Source organism: Protopterus annectens, chromosome 9.part0, assembly GCF_019279795.1.
Source record: "Protopterus annectens isolate FY-2018-M chromosome 9.part0, PAN1.0, whole genome shotgun sequence".
NCBI classification, from domain to species: domain Eukaryota; kingdom Metazoa; phylum Chordata; order Ceratodontiformes; family Protopteridae; genus Protopterus; species Protopterus annectens.
Window position 1 is genome coordinate 663,592,721 of NC_056743.1, and position 23,012 is coordinate 663,615,732.

Consider the following 23,012-nt stretch of genomic DNA (forward strand, 5'->3'; position numbering starts at 1 on the left):
TATGACATGGACCCAGAAGTACTGTCACATAGCACACTGCTAGAAGTGGTACATGCTTTATAAATCCTTCATTAATTTCACTGCTTGCTTTGTTCTCATATTGCTCAGGCATGCTCTCATGAAGGATAGCAAAACAAGGGAATAAGCCCCCCATCACTATATTTAAACAAAAAGCTATGTCCACCTAGCTATAAACCATGGCAAGAACATTTTTTATCACTTAAATTCTGGTATCAGTACCTGTATTGATTCCAGAGGTTTATAAAGGCTGGCATAGTGTATTGCTAAGGTGAGTGTAATTTTTACCATTGCCCATAATACAGTATTGCATTTTCGGTTATAACTGAAAAGGGAAGTATTTCAACAAAAATATTTCCCTTGCTAATTTAAATCAGTGGTAAAAAAAATTCTGACATTGCACATTTTTCTGACATCTACTGCAACATAACCATGTAAAAATAAGTGTCTCAGTTTCTTACTCTCTATTTTTTGTGGTGGTGTGTAACTGCCCATTTCTTTTGGGTATAGAGCCTTTCAAAGAATTGCTGCTTCCATGCAGTCTCATTTTCCCCTCTGTCTCCTGATCTCTAACTGCTTCACTAGTTTCAAGTTGCTGGTCAGTACCATTAACATATCTGACAATGTTGTAGTGGCTGATTTTACGTGTGGCTTAAGTAACTGGCTATTTTTACATCTATTGCGTGACACTGTACAGTTTTAAGCCATTGTCCTGAAATATTTCTAATCCCTTGTACCAATTTACATATTTCTAATCATACCATGAAACTGGGTGGTTTGTTGTAAGATAATAGCCAAAAATTTGCATGATGTTCTCGTAACATATTTAAAATATGTAGATATTTCTCAAAATACAGCTGCTGATGAACTCAGTTTTCATCTTTTTTCCACTCGGTCCTTGATAACTACTTACAAGTCTGTATTTACATGACTGATTATCTTTGTATACTGGGGCTAGAGCTAAGCTAGAGGCATTACAGTCTCACAGTCTCTGTAATCCAGAATGTGTCTAAGAGATGCCCAAGAATATGTATCTGTTTGTATACAGAGTATAATCTGTCATTATTTCTTTCTGTGTTCATGTTTGTATTTCCCAGTATATTTTTAATTGCATGAGCAGCTGAGTGTGCAACTGAACTGAGTATCCAGAACATACATATACACACGTATCTGTATATGTGTAGGTGTGAATATGTATATGTGCATATGTGTATACATATATCTATATATATATATATATATATATATATATATATATATATATACACATATATATATATATATGCACACACACATAAATATATATTTCTTTTATTTTCCCAATTTGTTGACCAGGTACTAGACAAAATTGTCCTTTTTCAGAGGCAACTAGGGAACATTGTCTGGTTAAGTGACTTGCTCAGAGTCGCATGGTAGACAAATAAAAGTGGATGGAGTCAAACCTTGTAATCTGGGCACAGTTAGCATTTCATTAAAAGGGCAGAGTTTTAATCCTCTGTACCAGCTGTCTCACGGCTGACTTCACAACGAACTACTAAGTCAGTCAGCCTTATATTCATACAATGTGGCCTGTTTTGGATACTCTGTAACAAAGTTTAGTAATGGTTCATAATTGGGTTCAGTTCAGGCAAGTCAGGCATGCCCCTCCAGTTATCACCCTCATTCTCTACATGGGTGTTAAAAGTCTCCCAGTGAACTCTAGAACTGGTAGTTAGTGCCCTGTCAATTATTAACCCGCATGGTCTCAGAGAAAGTTTAATAATCTTAATCTTTGGCATATATTGACAAACAAAAGCCAGATTTCTTCCTGCAGCTCAGATTCAAGTGTGCAGCATTCAGCTTGGGGGCTTACGAGTAGGCTCATACCCTCCCAGTAGCTTCCCACAGGGTAACTACAGATTAGGGAATAGCACACCACTGATCAAGAAGGCCGGTTCTAAAATGAATGTTGGAAGACCAAATATATTTAACTGATACTTTTCAAACTCTAGTTCAAGCTGTGGCTGTTTACTTAGTAGCAACTTTTAAACTCCCAGATAAGCTCTACCTCTTTCATTACATTTTATATGAAACAACTTAACAGTGCTTCATCTGAGCACAATATTGGCATCCAGAGGAGTGTCATAGAGGGAAGTAATAGCCCTTCCAGGGGTGGAGAGATTATCTGCCTGTGGTGTTATGCCTGTCAACAACCCTGGGTGGACTGTTATTTCACCCCCTAACAATGTCTGGTATTACAACCTACATAATAGCTGCCTCTTATTCATCTCACCAATGAAAGAGCTTGGATTCGCTTTTAAAAACAATAAGCCAGTTCAAAGGAATATTCCTTTGTTCTGGCCTTGAGTCTTACTGTGTGTCATAAAATGCATAACGTATGTAATGGACATATTGCCATAGCTCATTATTCACAGATATCACATTTAAATGTATGTCATACAGCTTTGTTGTGCTAGTTGTTAGAGTAAAGCTGAGGCTGAACATTAGCTTACTTCTGAAATGATCTTTTACAATTTTTCAAGTCTGTACTCAGTTTAACAGTACCATGAAACATTGCCGTGATGTTCATGCATACTCACAACTCCTGTCACTGCATGGTGTGTGCATTTAAATGTCAGATTGTACTTTCAGAATTCAACTACAGAAGTAAGTGCATAAAGTTAGATGCTACTTTCAGAGGCTTAAATGAACAGTGTTCTCAAAGTGCAGAGACGGTTGTGTAAAGCAACCACAGCTCCCATGTGAATACATCATTCAAACCATCCAATGTAGTCGCATATTGTATAGATTTATTTTCTAACACCTGAAATGGTTACATCATTTAGTTGCAAGCTAAGCTCTGTTGACTTAGTATTAATAGTGAGCAGTATGTTAACAAGTTATTGTAAAACTAACTTACATATCAAAATGCTTGTTATGGAAATGTATTATATTAGAAATGTACAGTAGCAGAAATGTTCATAGGTAAGTACTAGGCTATTGGCCCTAGGGCCTTTATAAGCCCAGCCAAAAAGGTACCCTGGCTTTCGCCACCCAAAAAAATTATTTTCCTGTGCCCCTGTCAAGCAGAGCAACAGAAGTGATCCCCAGGGTGAATTTCCTATCTCCCATCCAATCATCAAGATTTTTCTTGAAGAGTGCTAATGAGGAGCTTGGTTTGATATAGATAGGTAATTTGTTCCAGAGTGTGGGTAGTCTCTGGGACAGGAATCTATCCCTCTAGCATGTTCTGTTTATGGTGGTGACAAGGTTTAGGTCCCTAGAGTGTGTAGTGTGCATTGGGATTTCTTTAAGTGGAGCATGTCCAACAGCTTTAGGTTTGACATAGCTTTGTATGTTAGGCAGAGATCACCTCTGAGAAGGCGATATGCGATGGAGTAAAGCTGTAGTTTTTTGAGACCGTCTGCGTAGGGCATCTGTTTGAGGCTGGTAATCCTCTTTGTGAGGTATTTCTGCAGCCTTTCTAGTTGTTGTAGATGTCTTGCGAGGTACATAACAAAAGGGGTGTTGTACTCCATAATGGGTCTAATGAGTGATGAGTAGAGGGAAACAATGACCTCTTTTTTCCTGGATGAGAAACCTTTTGTGATGAGGTGTGCCATGTAGAGGGATTTCCTGACTACTGTGGTGATGTGATTATCAAGGGAGAGACTTTTGTCCACCTGTGTCCCAAGGTCTCTTATCACACTTTCAGTGTTAAGAAAACTACCACCTATGTGGTAGTTCATGGGTACAGAGTTTTTACCAAAAAGGATTATAATGCACTTTTTAGCATTGAGCTTGAGGTCATGGCTTTGACACCAGGCATTTCTCTCAGTGAGGCCCTTTTGTAGGAGGGCCACATCGTTAGGAGTTTTGACTATGGCTCCTAGTTTGCAGTCATCTGTGAACTTCATTAGCTAAAGACCTTCTGTGTTAGCCTGTACCTCTGAGAACTAGATACCAAACAGGAGAGGATCCAGGACTGAACCCTGTGATACTCCACTTGTCACTGGTCTGAAGTCGGATTTGGAGTCTGCTACTTTCACAGTGTGGGATCTGTCAATGAGCCAGTTAGTAACCCATCTTGTGACATAGGGATTTATACCTAGTCTAGTGAGTTTATCTATAATTCCAGAATGGAAGATGGCGTCAAAAGCCTTGGCAAGATCTAGATAGGCTGTGTGAACCACCTTACCCTCATCTACAGCTTTAGTGACCACTTCAAAGAAGTCTATCTGGTTTAGGAGACATGATCCGCATTTTACAAACCCGAACTGGGTGGGGTCCAGAGTTTGGCGATTACCAATGTCATTGTTTATAAGTTCCATGATGATACGTTCCATAGCCTTGCAGACCAGGCTCATCAGGCTAATGGGGCAGTAGTTCCCAGGGTCTGTGGTGGCTCCCCTTTTGTGAAGTGGGATAACCATTGCTGTGCGCCATTCAGTGGGCACAAAGCCTGAGGTGAGGCTTTGATTGAACATGGTACTCAGATGGGGTGCCAGTTCATTCTGCAGTTCATATAGAACACAGCCTGGGATGCTGTCAGGTCCCATGGATGCTGTGTTCTTGGCTTTGGAGAGTGTAGTTTTTACCTGTGCAGCCATGATTACAGGAACTTTGCATTCTTCTGGTGTATAGATGGGCCCTTTATGGGGTGAGAGGGGGAGTAAAGTTAGCACTGAACCTATCTGCCAGGATGTTGGCAATATCAGTTGATTCTGTATATTTAGTGCCATTGTGCTGTAACTCAGGGCAGATCTGAGTGTTGCCATTGAGATTCTTGATATAGCTAAAGAATGCTTTGTGGTTGTCTATAGAATCAGTGGCAATTTTGTTTTCATAACTAGGTTTGGAGGATTTTATGAGGAATCTCAGCTTTTTACTGATGCTGACCAGGGAGTTCCTCCAATAATGGGATTTTAATCTTTTTGCAACAGTTTCTTTCTTCTGTTGTACACCAGTTATTGCAGGGGACCACCAGATTAGCTTCCTTTTTTTGGAGGATAGCATCTTGGTTCTGTTAGGGATTGCATGATCCATGCACTCGTGTAAGTGCTTATAAAGTGTATTTGTGTAGGACTTAGCAGTTGTACATCTATTGTCCATCTGCATGGGTGTTGTGAAGTCTGCCACTTCTGTCTTAAGAAGCGTGAAGTTGGCTTTGGAGAAATTTTTTACGGTGGTTTCCCTAATGGGGGTTGGGCGGGATGTGGATGTCTACGGTGATTAGCTTGTGGTTGGATCTGACCAACAAGGAATTGACCTCTGGTGTGGAACACCAGTTGCCCATGTTGGTAATGACCAGGTCTAGGATATTGCTGCCCCTGGTGGGGTATGGATAAGTTGATCCAAGGCATTGGAATTTATGAATTCCAGAAAACGTTAGCAAAAGAGTTGGTACATGAATAGTTTTCCCAGTGGGGTAGTTAAAATCGCCCATTATTAGGGTGTTAGGTTGTACCCTAATGTTGTACCCTAATGTTTTCCAGTGTATCAAGAAATGAGGAGTGGGATCCCTGGGGCATGGTGTGGGATCTGTAGCAAGCTACAATTTGGATTGCAGTCTTCTCCAGAGTTAGTTGCACTTGGATAATCTCAGATGCATTATGCTGAGCAACTAGCCAGGAGGTGTGGATATCCTTAAAGAATATGGACACGCCTCCACCTTTAGTATTTTGGTCCAGTTAGGTGGGCAAAAGGTATGGTATGAATTATAGCTTGGTAATCCAGGGGTGGTCTCTGGAGCCTTAAACCAGGTCTCTGTCACAGATGTTAATGTTCTCCATTTTAAGGAGTGCCTCAAGTGAGTGCATTTTGAGGTTTAGACTTCTAGCATTGAGTAGTATTACCCTCAGATTTTGCTTGCTTGTACCTGTTACGATGGTGAGTTTGTCATTTGAACTTTGCCTAAAAAAGGCAGTATAGGAGTGGCAAGAGCCTTAGTCAGTATCCAGAATCCCAAGGGTGACAGGTGAAGGCCATCTCTGGAAAGCATTGTGGTCTGTTGCTCATGTCATCCCAGGCAAACAGATACTGGATCCCCTTAGAATGACACCAGTAGCTTAGACAATTGTTGAAGACAATCATTTTGTCCTTGTACAATGGTGGTATTCTGGGTGATGGCAGGGTGCTACTCAGGGCTAGGGTCATACCTGACTGGGCTACAAGATCGGACAGCTCCTTCATGTCTCTTTTCATGTAGTCCAGAGAGGTATGTCTCAGGTCATTACACCAACATGGACAATGGCAGAGTCATATTTGTACCTGTTGTAGAGTGACATGAGTGTGTGCATTATGTGGTGGATCCTGGCACCCGACAGGCAGTAACTTTCTCCTTGTTTAGCCTGGTGAGTACCTGACTATAGAGTTACCTATGACTAGAGTGTGGGGTACATTGATATAACTTATGGGCTGTGGTTGAGTGGCACATTGAGTTTGTGGGATATGTGTCTTGTGGGTTGTGTTGGGGAGGTGGAGCTTGCTTGTGTTTCTGCTTTGGAGGTCCCTGTTGCTTCAGCAGATTTTTATTGAGAGCCTCCATGAATGTAGGTGTGTGTTTTGTGTTTGTGTGTGTGTGTTTTGGTCATGTAGGTTTTGAAGGACTATGTGATAAGTGTGGTGTGGTGCAAGTCTTTACCCTCTCCTCTTGACTGTCTAGTCCAGTCTTGGGTGAAGAGAGTTTTGCTTCCAGTTTGGCTATATAAGTGCATCTCTCACAGGTTGTAGTGTTGGGTGGTAGGAGGAGAGGGTTGTCTGTGTACATGAGGCAATTACTGCATTGCCCCAAGAGGACCAAATTCATCAGGTAGACAGGAGAAAACACCAGGAGCTGATGCTTAGACATGCCTGGATAGATGCTTATTTATTAAGTACTAAAACCTGTTTTCCTGTAGACAAGTGAGGCAAGTTGAGTGCTGTAGTAATTTGTAGATTTAGTGCTTACAACGAGTTCTGAACAAGTGCTGAGCTCAAAGAAACAGATTTGAGTGCTAAAACTAAAAAACTGGCTAGTTCTAAGGGAAAATTTGAAAAGCAGACTTTATGGCGCCGGGAATAGTTTAACCCTAGCTAAGCGGCAGGGGCTCAGAAGCTTACAAACAGTCCTGGATACAGCAAATCTGTATCTGGACTAGACTACTTACGGGAAAGGCAGGAAAAAGTTTAGACATTCTTTTTTTGTAAAGCTGAAAGGGAGTAAGGAGGAGCAGAAGATAACTCAAGGTTAAGAACTAAGTGGGTTGGCCTTCTCAAATGTTTTCCCTGTGTTAGGTAGAATGAGGTAATGACACTAAACTGGGAGGAGTGACACAGATCAAATTTACAGTAGGGGCAGGCAACTGCAAAGCCACCAAGTATAAGAACAGGATACCAATAGGGAGGGAAGGTTGAGACAAAAATCAGAACAAACAAACCCAAACAGGTGCTTAACAAATGTAGAAAATTTCCGGTTAATACCTCACACACAGTGAAACTAGCTAGAAAAGTATGCAGCAGGCAATAAAAGTGCTATAAATAACTCGGAAAAATAAGCAGAAAATAGGACACTTACTGGGTTTGCTCAGTGCCCTTCCTCCGATTATCTCAGTGTGAAATGGCAGAAACACTCAAAAGATAACTTCTTAAGTAACAAAGTTGAAACCTGAAACAACTTTAAAAAAAGCTCAAAAGAACCAATGAGGTGCTTACTCTAAGCTGTAGTCCAGGTAACCCTAATCAGTCAATGACCATAAACACTCCCCTCTCACTGAAATGCAAGAATGGCTTTGACAAAACTAAGATGCCCTGGAACATGTGCTCAGACACACAGCCTCTACAAACAAACAACTAGGCCCAAAACACAAGCCTGAATATGGACAATGCTACAACTGCCCAGACTACTTAAGTAGAAAAAAAACTGCAGAAATGTTTATCTCAGCAGAAAAGCAAATGTGGTTTATGAAGGCTTAGATGATGGGGCTATTGCATTTCCATATATCTGCTTTTAATGACTTTTTATCCTATTCAGAGTCATAGGGAGACAGAGCTTACCAAAGCTATCAACAGGCATACAGCAGGAAACAGTCTTGAACAGGACACTACTTCATCAAAAGACACACACAAACACACACACACACACACACACACACACACACACCTTTGGCCAATTTAAGCATCATCATTTGCCCAACTACATTATATTGGGATTTAAGAGAAAACTAGATTCCCTAGCAGAATCCTGTATGGACACACAGATATGCATGCTCCACAAAGAAGATATGCTTGCCAGGAACTGAACCAGAGGACCAAGCACTGTGAAGCAAAACACTGAATGCTGTGTCATTGTGTCACTCTGTCAACCTCCAAATTAATTGCGCAATGTTTTCAGTATCTAGGAAGGTATGTATTATGGGACATTTATATTAGTTTCCTGGAAGTACTGAATGATGTCAGTATAGTTTTACATCAGTTTAAATATTACAGAAACATTGTTGTTGTTTGTGGGTCTGGTAGAAAATGTGTCTAGGTTGCTGATTTTCTGCTTGTACATTGATTAAGCATTCTGTAACTGTTTGTGATTAGTTCACAGATGCTTGTAAATGTTGTCACTGGGATGCATTAAGTAACTGTGCAGTAACAAAAAGCCATACCACCTCTTAATTTAGCACCAGAATAGTCACATCTAATTAACTTTACCAGGGTAGTAGGCAAAGGGGAATCTGGCATTAGCTCTGACTCTTACCATAATGTCAAACTTATTACCTATATTGAAAACATTTAGGCAGCACTTTTCCACCCTGCTGTCATATAGAGAAAGTAGAACTCCCTAAAATTACTTTTAGTGGAGAAAAGAGTCTGAGATGAAGGTCTAATGCAGGGAAAACAACAGAAAATATTGAAGAGAATTTCCTATTGTTAATCAGTTTCTTCAGTGGTTATAAATTATTGTGAGGGTAACACTGTCACTGCACAAACTAGAAAATTGCTGTCTGCAATGAGGAGGTACTCCTGAAAAATAGTGCATAAAGCCTTACTCCAGAAGACTTTACTGAAAGACAGTCTCTGAAATGAATAGTGCTAAATTGATCTTATCATTTTAAAGTGAATGCTCAAAATACTGCAGTAACAAAGTTACAAGTAGTTATAAGCAGCAAGTTAGTTGGAGAGTGTTGCATGCCTGTACCTGTGAATATTTATTATGATTCCTTCGCAGTAAGTTCATAGAGAAAACAAACCTATTCTGTTTACCTTTTGCTGTCTAAAGATGTCTATCTTCAATAGGCAGTGACGTCAAGAGCTTTGGCACAGCCTTAATGATTTTTGTTTCCAAATCTCTAATATTCGTCTAGCAATTCACTTCATGATTTGGTTCCCTCTGTCATTCTTAGAATGCTTTATGTTTATGACTGCAGGACTCTGGAGGAGTCAGCTCTTGTTTTTACGTGTTGCAAGCATGAATACTTGCTTTTTAGTTCAAATATAATTTTTCTTCTTAATAATGCAGCAAATTAAACTGCAAAGAACCTTAGCATGGAAATTGTTTACTGACCAGAAAGCAGCTAGATTCCCATCAGAACTACTCAAAGTACAGACTGAATGCACACAGCTGAATTTTACCAAAGGGTTTCATTTTAGCTCTATATTTTATAAGCTAACAGTACCAGAAGTGTTACTGTAAAATGCATTTAAATGTTTTCTGTCACGTAGTATTTCTTGTCTGTATATTTCAGCCCTAATGTCCTACAGCAGTCTTTTATTCAGCAGAGAAGAAAATAAGAACAAAAAGCACACTAAGATTAACGTGGTTAAAACACATGCAGCTTGATTATATAAGATTTTTTGGCAAGTAACCAATCATAGTGCAGCATCTTTTTTCAGTTTGCTTGCTAACTGCAGTGTACTTTGGATGGCATGTGCCCTTTATTGGCTTGATCATCTTTGATAGCTTGACATATACATAAGCAGTAATGTTCATACAAATAAGTATTATTTAAATGATAATTAATATTCAGTCACAGGTTGCACCGTGCCTTCCCTCAAATGCTAGAGTTAAACCACAAAGATGAAGCCCGTACAGTTTAAGAAAGGACATTAAGAGAAATAGTGAATAACCCGTAGCTGAACATCATTTATTACTATACTGGAATTGATGCATTTATTTACATTTTTTTAGTTTTGGTCCCTTTTTGTTAGGGAAAACTAATATACTGAATTCATTTTTATTTTCAGTTCAATTCATGAATAAGTGATTTGCAAACCAGACTGCATTTCACACCTGTGAACACAAGGTAAAATATGATTTTTTTTTTTTAACTTTTATCATCTTTCAAAGTATTTGCACTGATGACAATTGCACATTTTCCTGTCTTGCTTTAGTTTTATCTTCCCAGGATCATTGCAGTAGCATGTATTGAGTCATTTTTTAGAAGGGGAGATTTCCTGATTTGAAGGTGACACACAACTCACTATTTTTTTTCTTTTCTGTTATTTTTAACTGGAGTGTTTGAAAATACGTTCATTCTACTTGCTTTGTGGCTTGTACACTGACTTGTCATAAAATGGTCTTCCTTTAAAACAACTATGTTGACCTATAAAGCCTTATATAGAGGGGTCATCGCATACCTAAAGACCATTCTTGCTGCTTACCATCTAAATTGTGAGAAGATGGCTAGGTTGCAAAAACATGTTTAAAACATCTAGTTGCGGTTCATTTTCTTTCTGTGCAGCATTTTTTTAAATGTTCTGCATCAGGTCATTATCAAGTCAAGCCTTAGGCAAATATTTCCACAGTGCCCATCCCAACCCCCTACCATTGCCCCCCACACACACACTGCCCCTAAAAGTTAAAGTGCTGCTTTTCTTCTGTAGCCCCTAAGGCACTTCTCTGCTGACTGTCCTAGCTGCAGCACCCCATTTCCAGTAGCTTGTCTCCCACTCCTTCTCCCTAATCATATCATACTCTGTGGACTTTGTGACAGACAGAAAATACACCAAAAGTCAACACAGTTCTAAGCCTGCAAAACAGTTTGTTAAAATGGGTGAAGGAACTAGTTTACATTAAAATATATCAAAAAAATATAGTATGCGTACATAAACTACACAATATAAATTTTAAACTGCAAAAAATACAGATTTCCATTTTTAAGCATAATAGCATGATGGAACAATGAATCTCCAAGTTAAGGAGAAACTGATGAAATGGGAAGCATCTGATCAGTTGCCACATGAAGATAATGTGGGGCCTTCAGTGAGAAGGCAGTGCAGAAGTTCAGCTGCAGAGCAAGGGAAGGAGTAGGAAGTGGTGGCAACTCTGACACAGTCAGTAATGTGCAGTGATAGGCCAGTGAGTTCCCATGTGAAAGAGCAATGGATGACACAAGACACAGCTGAACAGAATATGTCACAGGAAGATGTTCTGGAACTTTCTGTAGAAAGGCCGCAGGAGACAGAGAAAAAAGAATATGCCTTCAGCTTAGAAGAAAACTATCTAAGAGAACAGTTGCTTGATTTAACAGAGCTGGATAGACATATTAAAATCGTTGAAAGAAATAAATTACAAAAAGTCATTAAGATCCAAAATGTTAGGAGTCTGTTAAAACAAATGAACACAGTAATCAAAACAGTTAACAAGAATTTCATGTTATTTTATTTTGGAATTAACAAACATATGTATCCAGTCAGCATCGGGGTGTATCTATGGAATGACAACTGTACAATTTCTGACTCCCTTATCCTTTTCAATGCTCCTGAAGTTATTCCTAAAAAACAAATATTTTTACTATGGTCTATTCTCTCTATAGCAAGGAAAACTGTTACTAAAAATTGGAAATCCCAATCTACTCCTGTCTTTAAAGTTGAGTTTATTCATCTTGTGAAATACATTTATAAGAATGAGATACTATAAAAGCAAGGACTAACAACATAACCCATCATTTAATTGCTTGGATAAAATTGTGTAATGTGTTAGAGAAATATTAAGTGTTCTATGTATGTTGCTTTTTTATTTGTTTTGGACATTTTATATAGTTTTTTTTTTTCTTGTTACTATACTGTTAAGTTATTGTGTTATAAAATGAATAAAAACATTTCAGAAAAAAATAGAATTTCATAAGAATTTCATGTGATATAACAGAAATAAATAGGATATATTAGTGTACAGCTAAATTAATAACAGATAGTCTTACCACAAAAATAAAGGGCAGTAAGGGAAAGGAAGGGGAGAAATCAAATGCCATTGCTGAACTAGTGAATAGATAAAATTATAATAGGTTCATAGGTTGGTACTAGGCTATCGGTCCTAGAGCCTATACCGTAACAATTCCCTGGCTATTTCTTCCCACACTATTTACTTCCCTGGACCCCTGTCTAGCAGGGCGACTGACATGATCCCTGGGGTGAATTTCCTTTCTCCCATCCAGTCAGCAAGGTTCCTTTTGAAGAGGGCCAAAGAGGTGCTCTGCTTGATATGTATGGGCAGTCTATTCCAGAGTCTGGGGAGTCTCTGGGTCAGGAACTTATCCCTCCAGCATGTTTTGTTTATTGTGATGACAAGGTTTAGATCCCTGGAGCGTGTGGCTCTGATGGATTGGGATTTCTTTAAATGTAGCATGTCCAACAGCTCTGGGTTTGACATGGCCTTGTATGCTAAGCAGAGATCGCCTCGGAGTAGACGATGTGCGGCAAAGTATAGCTGGAGTTGTTTAAGGTGGTCAGCATAGGGCATCTGCTTTAGGCCTGTGACTCTTTTAGTGAGGTATTTCTGTGGCCTTTCCAGTTGTTGCAGATATTTTGAGAAGTACATACCAAATGGGGCATTGTATTCTATAATGGGTCTAATGAGGGATGAGTACAGTGGGACAATAACCTCTTTTTTCTGGATGAAAAGCCCTTAGGAAATCCTTCTATGTGGCATACCTCATCACTGACTGTTGTGGCGATGTGGTTATTGAAGGTGAGACCACTGTCCACCTGTGTCCCTAAGTCTCTTATCACACTTTAGGTGTTTAGTGTACTGCCACCTATGTGGTAATTCACGGGTACGTGTTTTCTCCCCAAAGGGGATAACTATACATTTCTTGGCATTGAAAGCAGTTAAGATAAAAAGTGTCACTATTAGAAGAGTGTGGAAGAGGGAATAGATTAACAAAAATACTTAGAAAGGCAGACATATTACAACAGACCAGGATCTATCATACACTACTGTAAGTAATACATTAAAGACCATGAGCAGAGGCAGATAAATATAAAGGAAAAGTACAAAATAAGCAATTCATTGATGACCCAAAAAGGTTTTAATGAGAATTGGGAGACACAGCAAAAGCAATAGAAACACCACCAAAATAAGAAATAGACACATTTTGGAGAAATATCTATCAACACTCTGTGGAACATAACACAGCTGCTGAATGGATACAAGTAAAAGAAACAGTAAGAAGCTGAAATGTATAGGATATGAAATAGTATGAAGTAACAGCCAGAGAACCCCCATGCCCAGATACAGTAACTATCTTCTGGCTAAAATTATTAACATCATTACAGAGATTTAGCCCTAAGCAAAAACTACTTATGCACACACCCTGAACAGACGCCCAAACTGGTTAACAACAGGAAAAGTGATACTGCTTCTTAAGAGTGAACCTGCAAGCTAGCCTAAAAACTATAAATCAATAACTTGCCTTACCGGCTTTGTATAAACTATATCCTGGAACTGATGCTGACAGAGTTCATAGTCATCTATAAGAAATCTCAATCATGGAAATAGAACAAAAGGGTAACAAAAGAAAGTCATATGGAACAAAGGATCATTTGCTTTTAAAATTTGGATACATGACATCATTATTTTTTGGGTAAAACTTGGCTAGGCTTAAAAAGGCCCTCTGTGTCATTAGCCTAGTAACAGTCTATGAATCTATAATGGAGATAATTGTAAAAAGGGGAAAAATCTAAGTATGGCATGGATAGATGATAAAAAAACATTTGACAGCATCCCACATTCATGGATAAAGGAGTGCATACAGATGTGTAAGATACACTCTGCATTGATCAATAACATTAGTGACCATGAAGCAATGACAAACCACTTCGCATTTTATTATGGCTTAGCTGCAAATTATTATCCCAGGGATAAAAAGTCAAATTGGGATATTACAGGGTGATTTTTTGTCACTGCCACTCTATCATGCCTTATCCCATTAAGCTGTCTGTTTAACAGATATGGCCATCATTACAGTTTGCCTCCCAGACAACAACAAAGTGTAAAGATGATATAAAATCATATAGTTCATCAGATCAGAAGCTGAAAGTACAACTGGATGTGGTCAAAACTTTGTCCAATGATATAAGAATGTTGTTAGTTCTTGATAAATATGCAAAAGCAACATTTAAAGCAGGAAAGCTGCAGCACTAAGAAAATATCAGTCAGAGACAAGAATAAGATATAAAGGAACTTGAGCAGGACATAGCATACACATATTGGGGAATTGATAAAGGATCAGTGGTAAAACATGAACAAATGTGAATAAAACTCAGTAAAGAATATTTTAGAACATTAAAATTTACACTGAAAACAGCCCTGATATCTGGGAACAAAGTCCAAACTACATACCAATTTGCTCTTGAGGTTTTAACTTAAAATTTTGGGGCAAATGACTGGCCCCAAAAGGTATTGGATCAATTGGACAGGAAAACAAGAAAAATACTTCATGTTTATCAAATGATATACTGTATAAAAATCAGTGTATACCAAGATTATGCAGTCGTTGTTCTGAAGGAGGTACCGGCCTCCTTGATATTAATTACATGTATAGATCTGCAATTGTAGGACTGCATACATATCTTCTGACGTTATCAGATCCAAACACAGTGACATTTTTTAAACATAAATAGAACAAATATAAAATGACTTCCTTACTTAAATTAGCGGAACCTTATTAGTGTCAAGTGTGAAGGGACACCAACCCAGAAGTAGACAAACGTCAGGCAGCAGCTGAATGTGCCAAAAAAAAAAAAAACAAAAGAAAGAATATAAGGAGAAGGATCAGATGAGAAGGCAGGAAATGTGGAAAAGGCATAAATATAGTTGCAAGTACAGAAAATTCCTGGAACAACCTCATGTCTGTCAGGATCTGACTTAGGCATGGTAAAATAGTTGTGAATTTAAACCAAAAGATGACAGGTTGAAATTAGCAGCCCAGGATAGTGGATTACATGTACATTGGTTTATAAAGTCCACTGAACATGTGTGAGAAACAGACACATGCAGGTTCTGTAAACAGAATTGGAAACAGTCAAACATCTTGTTGCTGGGTGTGATATACCAATGGGAGATGACCTGCATACTGAAAGGCATAATTATGTGGCAAGACTGTTGCACTGGGGATTATGCAAACATTACAATATTGAAGTAGCTGAGAAGCATAGGAAACATTGGCCATAGAGCATTATAGATAATAATAAAGTTTATATCACATAGGATCACACATTGTACACATTAGGCCTCTTCATATCTCTGTTGGCAATCAAAAATAGTTAACTACACCCACTTATACACATCACAAACCACCTATGTCCCTGATATCTGGAAGAAGGGTGTGGAAGTCCTTTCAACAGCCTCAAATTATTACAGATCAATCTGTCTTACACACATATTATACAAGGTGATCGGGAAATTCATCATGCAACTTATTCAGGCAGGCACAGAAAATATCCTTCTTCATGATATTACCTAGTATGTTTGGTTAAAGGCTGTACTTACATTCTTAGTCTTGTAAATTTTGTCTAGGGTGTGAATGATCCTGGACAAAGGTTTTTCTGTCTATAGCTAAATCATTTGGTACTTTAATTCATGATGAAAACATAAACTCAAGGATCTAAAAGTGAACATAGTTGTAATAGCTTTGGTACACATCTGGTTACATGGTCATACACAACAGGTAAGAAGAGGTGGACATTTTTCTTTACCATCCCATGTCACCAGGGCAGTCCTTCAAGGATCTGTCATCGGACCATACATTTTTGGCATCTTTTTCTCAGACATCAAATCTGACTCACCAAACTTGCAGATGACTGCAAACTAATGAGCATTATCATTAACCCCACTGACACCACCTCCTTTCAAATGCCACTTAATGTAATTAGCATTACAAATGGTGCAGTAGAAACAACATTATAAGTGACGTTGGCATGTGACAATTAAAAAAAAATCCGTATATGGTATGTTATTGTGTTGACAAAAATAGTAAAAAACATGGAGTCATGTCAATTAGACAAAATACCTTTATTATATACCAACATAGCTGCTGCTATTTACAGAGCATATGGCATTACCCATCTTATCCTCCATTCATTAGCAGCCATGCCAGGGAAGTAGTTCTCCTGGAAACACTTCCTATCAGACCTGTAAAGGAACGCTGCAGCCTGTTCTATAACCTACTCATCCATCATCTAGTGCAGGTACAGAAGGAACAAAGATTTCTTATAAATGGACATAAATAGTTTCGAGGCTTATCTTAGGAACAGAGGCATCAGGATTCTGATGCTTTCAGACCACTTCAGTGACATTCTTCAGGAAAGGTCCTACAGAATGAATGACACAGGATTCGTCACCTGCCTCCTGTGTAACAAAGTCTGTATTTAGTCTTTCACAGGATAAGGTGCCCCTCAGGACTACTCCATATTTCCTTCTGAAAGAGGCTTCAGAATTGAAATTAAAACAATATATTCATCTCCCTGATTTATTTTCCGGGTAGAATACAACAGAAAAGGCTTTCATGCTCTTGACCTGCTTCGCCAGCTCAGTTATACTCACCTTAAGTTGTAGAAACAGGCTGATCATGCTTCCTCTACTCTGGTAAGGAGAGTCTGGCTGGGATTATGCAAACTGTCTCAAAGTGGAATGCTAATCATAATGTTTTTTTTACCATTTGATGGTGAAATACCTATTGGAAATATTCCCATCAAAAATAAATACATCTCTGACACAAGTGATGCCATTGTCTGTTTCAGAATGTTCCATTTGCAGATATCTGAGCAGTGGCCTGATTGCAATGTACTTATTGGTTCACACATGCTTTAAAAATAATGCTTGAAGAATGATTCCAAGAGCTACTCCTCCTTTGGCACCTCATTGCTTTAGGACTAGTAACCACCCATAGGCTGCCCAGTGTAAGGTAAAACTTGAATGGCAAAAGAGACACACCAGACCACAACTGTAATGAACCTCATTGCTTTAAGACCAAGCATTCTGGCCCCTTGCCTTTAGGCTTCTTATGGCTCTGCCTTCTCAGCAAAGTTTAAAGTTTTTAAGCTGCTTGAGATTCTTCCCCACAATTACTCCTGTGTTGCGTAAGTGTACAGATATGTACAACATCGTCAGGTGTGCTCTTTTAGTGAGTGGGGTTGACATATGGAGCTGAAGGGTGAGTGCGTAAGTGTACAGATATGTACAACATCGTCAGGTGTGCTCTTTTAGTGAGTGGGGTTGACATATGGAGCTGAAGGGTGAGTGCGTAAGTGTACAGATATGTACAACATCGTCAGGTGTGCTCTTTTCGTGAGTGGGGTTGACATATGGAGCTGAAGGGTGAGTGCGTAAGTGTACAGATATGTACAACATCATCAGGTGTGCTCTTTTAGTGAGTGGGGTTGACATATGGAGCTGAAGGGTGAGTGCGTAAGTGTACAGATATGTACAACATCATCAGGTGTGCTCTTTTAGTGAGTGGGGTTGACATATGGAGCTGAAGGGTGAGTGCATAAGTGTACAGATATGTACAACATCGTCAGGCGTGCTCTTTTAGTGAGTGGGGTTGACATATGGAGCTGAAGGGTGAGTGCGTAAGTGTACAGATATGTACAACATCATGAGGTGTGCTCTTTTAGTGAGTGGGGTTGACATATGGAGCTGAAGGGTGAGTGCGTAAATGTACAGATATGTACAACATCGTCAGGTGTGCTCTTTTAGTGAGTGGGGTTGACATATGGAGCTGAAGTGTGAGCACATTGTCCTGGCTGGAATATGTTGTCATGATGTGCACCAGCAAATATTCAAATTAGAGATTTGAAGAACTGTATTGAGTCACCAGTACCAGAAAAGGAAATAATAACTTCCCCAGTGGATAAGGTGAGCACTTACCTGTTGTTTCACATTACAGTGCATTACATTAGCTTGACAGTAGAAGGAGACACTAAGGCTATCTAGTGTGCCTTTTTAATTGCCTTAATCCATCCATCCATCCTCAACCCCTTTTCCCATTTTTGCATATGGGGTAAGGGTGTCACTTTACCGGTGACAACCATCTCGACCCAAGGTTTACACCACTGGGTGGCTAGCCTGGCCAAGGAAGTTCATTCGTACTGTTCACTTACACACACTCTCACCTACAGACAGTTTAGAGTGTCCAGTCCACCTACTGCATGTCACTGGAATGTGGGAGGAAACTGGAGCACCTAGAGGAAGCCCACGTGACTGCAGGGAGGACATAAGCTGTCAAAAAAACTGAGTAAATGACGCTGAAACTACTCATACCCTCTCTTGAAGTAGTGTCTTCTTACCTCACGCTTTACTACTTAAACTTCTCTGTTTGACTCTGATTACTTCCTTAAGATATTCAGCAATTATTGTCTTGCCCCATTCTCCCACTTTTTCTCAACAGAGTGTTTTTGGATGTACACCAGGCAGCATTTTTGTTCTAGGCTACTCTCCCGTAAAATGTTCCATCTTAACTATGTTTATGTTTATGTTTATATATATATATATATATATATATATATATATATATATATATATATATTTATATATATATGGTTTCACTTCATATTGCTGAAGTGCTGAAATATTGAATTTCAGCATTTCGAAAGTATAAAGCTAAAACCATTAAAACACCGACACAGCACAACCACAAAATCATTTCATCGAACACACATTAATACAGCACACAACATGCAAACCATAACACCCACACCACAAAACACTGAAATACAACACAACACCACACAGACACACACCTATACTACAAATATGCAGGGGGGAGGAAGCCCCCCCTGCACCTCCCACACCCCCATACTTATATATACTAACTCAGACATCACACAAACAGTAAAAAAAAAATTACACACAGCCAACACACACACTCATACCCCCACTTCCCTACCCTGACCCACTTGTTCAAGTTACAAAAACCACTCACACACTCATTCACCTTAAACTGCAGACACCACCCCAGCCGAACACTTCCGTACGATAAGCGCAAATTCGACATAGTCCTATTCGCGATTATACACTTTCGTTATTTAGAGGTTTCGGCTTCATGGACACGAATTGCTGAAATTCGATATTTCAGCAATTCATGTTTATGAAGTGAAACCACTCACATATATAGATATATATATATATATATATATATATATATATATATATATATATATAGACTTTGAAACATTGAGTCTCTGGTAATTGAACAACATTTTCCTGAAATGAAAATCACGAAAACTGACATACCCGAACGGCAAAGTTTTCTGAGGGAAAGTAAACACTTGTCCAGACCAACATGAAACATGAACTGACATAAGTAAAATCCACCTAGGTGGGGGGGTGCTGCACCTCCCTCACCCCCAACTATGTATACCAACTCAATGATCACACTACAGTGGAGAAAATGGCATATTGGGCAATTGTTTACTTACCCAGAGAAAACTTTGCCATTTGGGTATTTCAATTTTAGTGATTTTCGTCTCGGGAAAATGTTCACTTATATCGGCATCAATGTTTCAAAGTAGAGCCATATATATATATATATATATATATATGGGTCCCTATCTATTCACCGACAATTCATTTCACTGAAACTCATTTAATGCGACATTTCATTTAAAGATTAACTATATATTTGCACAACATTGGATATATATATATATATATATATATATATATATATATATATATATATATATATATATATATATATATATATATATATATATATAAATATATACACATACATACATATACACACACACACACACACACACACACATACACACATATATATGTAGAAAGGTACTGCAACTAAGAAAGCTGCCATCACTATCCTTAAGTAAAAAAGTATTTATCACAGTATACTAGGTGAGTATGACTGCTTTTATGGTCACTAAAACAAAAACATGGGATCTGAAAATACAAAGTAAAACACTGGAAAATGAATATAAACATTTCCCTGATAGAGTACAGTAATAAATATCTGCAGAATGTTAAATAATGTTTTTCTAGACAACAGCACTAGATGCTTACCTTTTGGTCACTGAGCATAGGTCACAGTAGGTGACATGCCTAAAGTCCGTCTCATCATCATCTTTCGGCTGTTCCCATTAGGGGTCACCACAGTGGATCATCCGTTTTCATTTCTTCCTGTCCTCTGCATCGTGCTCTGTCACACCAGACACCTGCATGTCCTCTCTCCCCACATCCGTAAACCATATCTTAGGCCTTCCTCTTTTCCTGTTACCTGGTAGCTTCATCCTTAGCATCTTTTTCCCAATATACTCAGCATTCTTCCTCAGCACATGTCCAAACTAACATAATCTTGCCTCTCTGGCTTTGTCTCCCAACCTTCCAACCTGGGCTAACCCTCTAATATACTTATTCCTAATCCTGCCCACCCTCATCACATCCAGTGCAAATCTTAACATCTTTAACTCTGCCACATCCAGCTCTAACTCCAGCATTTTTGTCAATGCCACTGTCTCCAACCCATATAACATAGCTGGTCTCACTACCCCCTTGTAAACCTTCCCTTTCACTCTTACTGGTACTCGTCTGTCACAAATCACTCCTGACATTCTTCTTCACCCACTCCATCCTGCCTGTACTCTCTTCTTCACCTCTCTTCCACACTCACCATTACTCTGAACTGTTGATCCCAAGTATTTAAACTCATCCACCTTTGCCACCTCTACTCCTTGCATCCTCACCATTCCTCTATCCTCCCTCTCATTCACACACATATATTCTGTCTTAGTCCTGCTGACCTTCATTCCTCTTCTCTCTAGAGCATATCTCCACCACTCCAGGGACTCCTCCACCTGTTCCCTACTCTCACTACAGATCACAATGTCATCTGCAAACATCATAGTCCACAGGGACTCCTGTCTGATCTTGTCTGTCAACCTGTCCATCACCATTGTAAATAAGAAAGGGCTCAGAGCTGATCCTTGATGTAATCCCACCTCCACCTTAAACGCATCCATCACTCCCACCACAGACCTCACCACTGTCACACTCTTACATACTTCTCTGACACTCCTGACTTTCTCATTCAATACCACAACTCCTCTCTAGGCACCCTGTCATATGCTTTCTCTATGTCTACAAAAACACAATGCAACTCCTTCTGACCTTCTCTGTACTTCTCCATCAACACTCTCAGGGCAAACATCACATCTGTGGTGCTCTTTCCCAGCATAAAACCATACTGCTGATCACTAATCATCATGTACCTTCTTAACATAGCTTCCACTACTCTTTCCCATAACTTCATGCTGTGACTGATCAATTTAATCCCTCTGTAGTTACTACAGCTCTGCACATCACCCTTATTCTTAAAAATCGATACCAAAATACCTTTTCTCCATTCCTCAGGCATCCTCTCACTTTCCAAAATTTCATTAAACAATCTGGTTAAAAACTCCACTGCCATTTCACCTAAACACCTCCATGCTTCCACAGGTATGTCATCTGGACCAACAGCCTATCCATTCTTCATCATCTTCATAGCTGTCCTTACTTCCTCCTTCATAATCCATTGCACTTTCTTTCACTATCCCACATCATCCAACCATTTCTCTCTCTCTCTCATTCTCTTCATTCATCAACCCCTTATAGTACTCTTTCCATCTGCTCAATGCACTCTCCTCACTTGTGAGTATGTTTCCCTCATTATCCTTTATCACCTTTACCTGCTGCACATCTTTCCTAGCTCGGTCCCTCTGTCTAGCCAATTGGTACAGGGCCTTTTCTCCCTCCTTAGTGTCCAACCTTCCATACAACTTTTCATATGCCTTATCCTTAGCCACCTCTCTCTTTGCCATGCACCTCATCTCCTTATACTCCTGTCTACTTTCTTCATCTCTCTGACAATCCCACTTCTTCTTTGCCAACCTCTTTCTCTATATACTCTCCTGTACTTCCTCATTCCACCACCATGTCTCCTTGTCGGCCTTCATCTGTCCAGATTTCATACCAAGCACCTTTTTAGCCGTCTCCCTTACTAGCTCTGCTGTAGTTACCAGGCTATTTGATAACTCTTCACTGCCACCCAGTGCCTGTCTTAACTCTTCCCTGAACTCCACCTCACAATTACCCTTTTTCAATTTCCACCATTTGATCCTTGGTGCTGCCCTGGACACTCCTCCTCCTCTTCTTGATCACCAATGTCATCCTACAAACCACCATCCTATGCTGCCTAACTACACTTTCCCCTGCCACCACTTTACAGTCTCCAATCTCCTTCAAACTGGCCCTTCTACATAAGATATAATCCACCTGTGTGCATCTTCCTCCACTCTTGTATGTCACCCTATGCTCCTCCCTCTTGTTAAAATACGTATTCACCACAGCCATATCCATCCTTTTCACAAAATCCATTACCCTCTGACCTTCTGCATTCCTTTGTTTAACACCATACCTACCCATCACTTCCTCATCCCCACTGTTCCCTTCACTAGCATGCCCATTGAAATCTGCTCCAATCACCACTCTCTCACCCTTGGGTACAGTCATCACCACTTCATCCAACTCACTCCAAAATTTTTCTTTCTCGTCCATCGCACACCTAACTTGTGGAGCATATGCACTAACAACATTAATCATTACACCATCAATTTCCAGTTTCATAAACATCACTCTATCCGACACTCTTTTCACCTCCAAAACACTCTTAGCATACTGTTTCTTCAGGATAACGCCTACGCCATTTCTCCTCCCATCCACACCATGATAAAACAATTTGAACCCACCACCGATACACCTAGCCTTACTC

General features: G+C 39.4%; 1 protein-coding gene across 2 annotated transcripts in view; it reads left to right on the forward strand.

Annotated features, from left to right (window-relative positions):
* Window positions 1–23,012, forward strand: part of LOC122811421 (regulator of G-protein signaling 3-like) — a 610,403-nt gene that overhangs the window by 189,897 nt on the left and 397,494 nt on the right. Inside the window, exon 2 of one of the 2 annotated variants that reach the window (XM_044083253.1) lies at window positions 10,210–10,268. The exons of the other annotated variant lie outside the window; for it this stretch is intronic. The gene's annotated coding sequence lies outside the window, so the exon portion shown is untranslated. The remainder of the gene's footprint in view (window positions 1–10,209; window positions 10,269–23,012) is intronic. 2 annotated transcript variants of the gene reach the window in all.